The sequence below is a fragment of the Pogoniulus pusillus genome, chromosome Z (assembly GCF_015220805.1).
Source record: "Pogoniulus pusillus isolate bPogPus1 chromosome Z, bPogPus1.pri, whole genome shotgun sequence".
NCBI classification, from domain to species: Eukaryota; Metazoa; Chordata; class Aves; order Piciformes; family Lybiidae; genus Pogoniulus; species Pogoniulus pusillus.
Genome location: NC_087309.1, coordinates 28,398,137 through 28,403,523, shown reverse-complemented (window position 1 = coordinate 28,403,523; position 5,387 = coordinate 28,398,137). Strand labels below are relative to the sequence as shown.

General features: G+C 46.2%; 1 pseudogene; it reads right to left on the bottom strand.

Annotated features, from left to right (window-relative positions):
* Positions 1 to 1,640: 1,640 nt before the first annotated feature.
* LOC135192925 (SWI/SNF complex subunit SMARCC1-like) lies at positions 1,641 to 3,755 on the bottom strand (annotated as a pseudogene).
* Between the last annotated feature and the right edge of the window lie 1,632 nt (positions 3,756 to 5,387).

The following is a 5,387-nucleotide window of genomic DNA, read 5'->3' as shown; positions in this document are numbered from 1 at the left end:
TCTATTTTAGAGATACTGCTCTTTCCAGAACACTGCTCAATAGACCATTCTTCTGTGCAGAGGTAAGTAGACTAGTTAGTGATCCTGCCACTTAACTGAACTATCAATTAATGATTAAATTGTGTTGTGGTAAGCACTTCCTTGAGTTGGACAAATATTACAATCTGCAGGTTTGAGCCTTGTATGACCTTACAGTCTGCAATGCACAAAGATAATGGAAATAGTGCAATCTAGTTTGAGGCCAGAAGTGATGACAGCCAGTCTCTCCAGAGCAGCACAGATTTTACAAGGACTGTACTTGGCAGGGTTAGTTACAGTGCAGGTCACATTTGTGTCTGATCCAGCTTGTAGTCAGGCTGCTCTTTGATCCAGCTACAACAGATTTCCCTGCTCCTTCTGAAATTAGGAAGATTGGAAAAGACCTAGTGGTCCTCAGGTTCCTGGAAAGTGTGACGGGACCTGTGCTTCTGACAGAAGATGCTGTGTGTTGTAAATGGGACTAGGTGAAATCTGAGTTTGGGGTAAAATGCAACGAGGCAGATTTAAAAGTTATGAAATATTTATTAACATACACAAAATAATCCCCCAAAACTTATTTACAACTCTCCACACAAGTTCTTGGATGCGGTTAGCAGAACTATTTCACAGAATGTCTATGCACAATGGAATTTTGACTGACTTCAGAAAACGTCTTTGATAGAGAGTCCGGCGGCTTAATTCGTCGCTTGCGAGGCTGATTAAAATCCTTTAGCAACTTGAACAAAGAATGGAGAATACTCACTAGTCCTAAAGTCCGTGGCCCAAAGAATGGAGAATACTCACTAGTCCTGAAGTCCGTAGCCCAAAGAATGGAGAATACTCACTAGTCCTAAAGCCGTGGCCCAAAACATAGGCAGGAAAATATTCTACAGAAGTCCTGTGGCAAATTCCACATGGGCCGCAAAGTGAAGATCAGCTGCTGGCTGAGGTGGCTGAGGTGGCTGAGTCGACGGGCGGGCGAGAGGCAGATCAGCGAGGAATGAATGAGCACGCCAGCACCTTTTCCCCTGTTCACCCCCACTTATAGGGTAATGGCCAAGGTTAATGGTCACATTGACCACAGAATCACCCAAGCAGACACAGAAATGGAAGAACCCACAGGCTGCTGTCTTCTGTAGAATGGGGGCACATTCGCCTACCACGGGACAGGGGCACGGTCCCCATGAAACCCCTCGCAGGCAAAGAAACTAAGTTGCCTGGGTTTCTTTTGTCCTGTTTTCCCGCCTATGGCTACAGTGCAGACATGCAGGTAAATGAGACAGGACATGCTTAAGCCCATTTTATGTCCTTTAGGACTATTCACCACAGTAAGAGATATGGCTCATCATGACAGCGTCGTTGTGGATTGGCAACTGGCTGTTAGGTGTCAGTGAAGTTCTTCCCTGATGCTTTAGACCTCTCAATAGAATCATGACATAAATACAGAAAGGATGGCAGGAAAGCAACAGGAGTGATAATCTCTCTGGTGGATGGCACATCCTACAGCACTAAAAAACACTTGCTGGCTGCAGGCTTTGGTTTTGAAAAGATAACAGATGGGTTTATGACTCCATAGTTTCTACAGTTGTGCAACATGAGCTTGAAAATGAGTTCAACCCAACCTAAACCAAACCAAGCCAAGCACCGTTGTGCTCTTTCTCAGAGCTAGTGCTGGTAGGATTCAGATCAGAAGATGACATTTTTCTGCTAAGGATTTCGATGGGCAGCCTCAGGAAGTGGAGGATGCACTCATCCTGTGTACAGCTCCCCACGTGCTCTGAGACTTTGTTCCAGTCATCTTTGTACATCTCCAGAGCTTCTAACAGCAGCAGTGTCTCTTGTTCCATCCATTCTCTTCCAGCACTTGCACCTTTACTCTTTGCTAAAGTCTTCTTGGAATAAATGTCTGTGTGAAGTCCAAAGTTCTGCAGATCTGTTGGCTTCTCTTTGTTCTTCTCGGGAAAACTCAACATCTGCTGAGCAGCTGGAACCTGAGGAGTGCGGATATGAAGAGGCATGAGTCCTGAGGGGGTGTCAGCCAGCACGTTGAAGTGAGGAGCTGGGGGAGGAGCCATGGCCATGGGACAACTTTCTGGATCGTCCTGGTAGTTAATGAGCCCCCACTGCTCCAGAAAAGCATGAACCCTCATGACAGCACAGACATCTCCAGTCAGGTTCCTCCTGCAGGCAGCGCTAGTCAGGTACTCCTGAGGGTTCAGGCGGTAGGTGTCAATCATGAAGTTGCGGTACGCCAGGTATATTTCTGGGGTCTTGGACTTGTTTTTCCCATTGAAGAATTCGGGCAGAGCACAGTGCTCGATCACATAAATGCAGTTGTAGTCAAACCAGGATGCATAGCTGGGAATGATGATGTGGTTGGTTTGTTCTGTGACATTATCTACACCTGGGTCGATCGATCAACTTTGATCACTTTTGTTAGGATCTTCATCTTCCTTCCCTCCAGTCACCACTGTCTCCTCATCCTGTTCATCAAGGTCTGCCACTGTTCCTCCCTTGACAGGTGTATTCTCACTGTCCTTCTTTGGGTTCACATTTTTGGGAAGTGCCACTTCTTCTATATTAGGTACTGGGGTGGGATCCTTCATGTCCTTTGTGAGATCTTCTTGCTCATCTTCTTCTTTTTGGCCTCTCCTTTTCCCATATAAAGCTGTTTGTCCTTTCTTCCCTGTCTTTTTTCTTGACTCCACAGGAGTTGGGGGTGGAGAAGGAGAATGCTTCCTCTTCCTTGTGCTTGCTGCAGCTTTCCTGTCTCTCCTCTCTGGGCTCTGTACAGGCTCTTCATTTTTCATAGAGATCCTCTGTCGAAAGCTCACTGATTTCCTATTCCCATCTACCTCATAATCCTTTTCATTCATCCACTCATTGAATACATCTGCGTCCAAAATCCACTTGGCATGAACCTTCCATGGCTTTTCAAGAATGGGAGTATCCTCAATTTCAGCATCTATTTCGTTGGCACGAACCCAAGTGTCATAGCTGTCTGGAAAAAAGCCCCAGTGTACCAGCACCTGCTTGTCTTTCTTCATCACAGGTCTCAACCATTCATCATCATCCATAGAGGTAGGACTTGGATAAACATGGTGGGTGGCCTTTGACTTCTCTTCAATAACTGTTCCCTGGTGTCATTTGACAATGTTCTTCAATTTGTTAGCCAGCTTCAGTTCTATATCTGGAATGAGGTAGACGGTAGGTCTGCTCAGACAGGTGTTCTGCACTAGTGTTTTCTCAATGTTCATGAACATCTCCACATTTTGATCCATTCAGGATGGATTCTGCAGGTCAAACCTCCTCCAGCCCTGTTCATTCTTGTATTTGTAAGCAGCACCAAGAATGTGACATAATGTACCTCCAGCTTTGAAATCCATGCAGCACTTTGCAGGAAGCTTAGTGAAGGCAGGATTGGTGACGTGTTTTCCAAAGGCATCTTCCTGGAATTGCAGCAGCTGCACCACCAGACCAACCAATGTTTTGTTGGTAGGAACATCTGCTTGGACATGCTTCTTGTAGTGCTTCTCCAGCCAGACGCAGACCGAGTCGAGCTGGGACGCTGTCTCTGGGCTCTCCCAAAACTTCCCCGTCGGGCCACTGTCCTTCTGCCTCGCTACCGACAATGCAGCCGAAGTGGGGCCGCCACTCACGGCCACAGCCACCACTACAGCCCTGGCTCCAGCCCCGCCACCCACCACCACCACTGCTGCCATTGTTACCCTCGCCGAGCGCCGCCACCACGCCTACCTGAAGGGAGGCTGTAGTCAAGTGGGGGTTGGTCTCTTCTCCCAGGCAACCAGCAACAGAACAAGGGGACACAGTCTCAAGTTGTGTTGGGGCAGGTCTAGGCTGGATGTTAGGAGGAAGTTGTTGCCAGAGAGAGTGATTGCCATTGGAATGGGCTGCCCAGGGAGGTGGTGGAGGCACTGTCCCTGGAGGTATTCAAGAAAAGCCTGGATGAGGCACTTAGTGCCATGGTCTAGTTGATTAGCTAAGGCTGGTGGATAGGTTGGACTGGATGATCTTGGAGGTCTCTTCCAACCTGGTTAACTCTATGATTCTATGATTTCCTGGTAGCATAACCATGTCATTTTAGTAGAATGTGGATGTACAATCTGTATGCAAAGAGATATCATTTCAGCACATGGCTCTCATCAACGTCTGCACCTTCCCAGGCTTATTATCCTTATCATTTCTCCTCTGGTGACATTTCTTCTCTCACTTTACCTTTGTCCTAGAGATGTTGGAAGTAATGTTGAAATAATCTCTGGTCCTGACATCCCTACACAGAGAAAACATTTTATTTATCTATTTGGGAGGTCTTATCAGACATACAGAATCATTATTTTGGTTGGAAGGGACCATAAAATATTACCTAGTCCAACCACACTTCAGTAAGATGAAGACATCATCAACTACATCAGGTTACTCAGAATCCCATCCAACCTGACCTGGAATATTGCCAGGGATGAGGCATCTACAACCATTCTTCACAACCTATGCCACTTTTTCACCACCCTCATTGTACAAAATGTCCTCTTTACAACCAGTCTAATCTCTCCTCTTTTACTTAAAAACATTCACCCCTTGCTCTGTCACGGTAGGCTCTGCTAAAAAGTCTGTCCCCACTCCTCCTATAGGTCTGCTTGAAGTACTGGAAGACCTCCATAAGTTCTCTCTGATGCCTTCTCTTCTCCATGCTGAAAAATTGCAACTCTCTCAGTTCTTCTTCATAGACAGAGTGGTGGACCTCCTCTGGATCTGACCAAACAAGTCCACATCCTTCTTGTAATAAGGTGTAATAGGTTAAAGTGAACCCATGGGTCAACCTGTTTACTTTCCCCAACACAGCTGTGAGAGAGAAAACTAACACACAAAAAACCCTCCAGGTTGTGATAAAGAGAGTGAGATAAGAGTTTAATACAAATGAGATAACATAAATGCACAATTACCTTAGCTAATAATACAATGCATTATTACCTTTGTTTAGCCCATTTGCAGAAAAAGGGCAGCAAAATGCAGGAAAAGAACAGCATAAAGCAAAACCAGCAAATGCCTCACTTCCGCCTGTCCCCGGCAGAAAACAGCACCCAAAACACAGAACTCAAAAGCAGCAGCCAGAACAGAGAGCCACTCCTATGGCAATCTGAACACAAAGTTCTGTAGTACTTTACTCCATACAGCACTTTCACTTGGAAGCTGGCATGAGGCAGGATGAAGTCATGCTGAATAACAGCAGCAAATACTCAGCTTAACCCATGACATAAGGACTCTATGGCTGGACACAATACTCCAGGTGGGGGGCACCACAGCAGAGCAGAGGGCATACCAACAAAAAGGAAAGCAGGGAAGAATGCAGG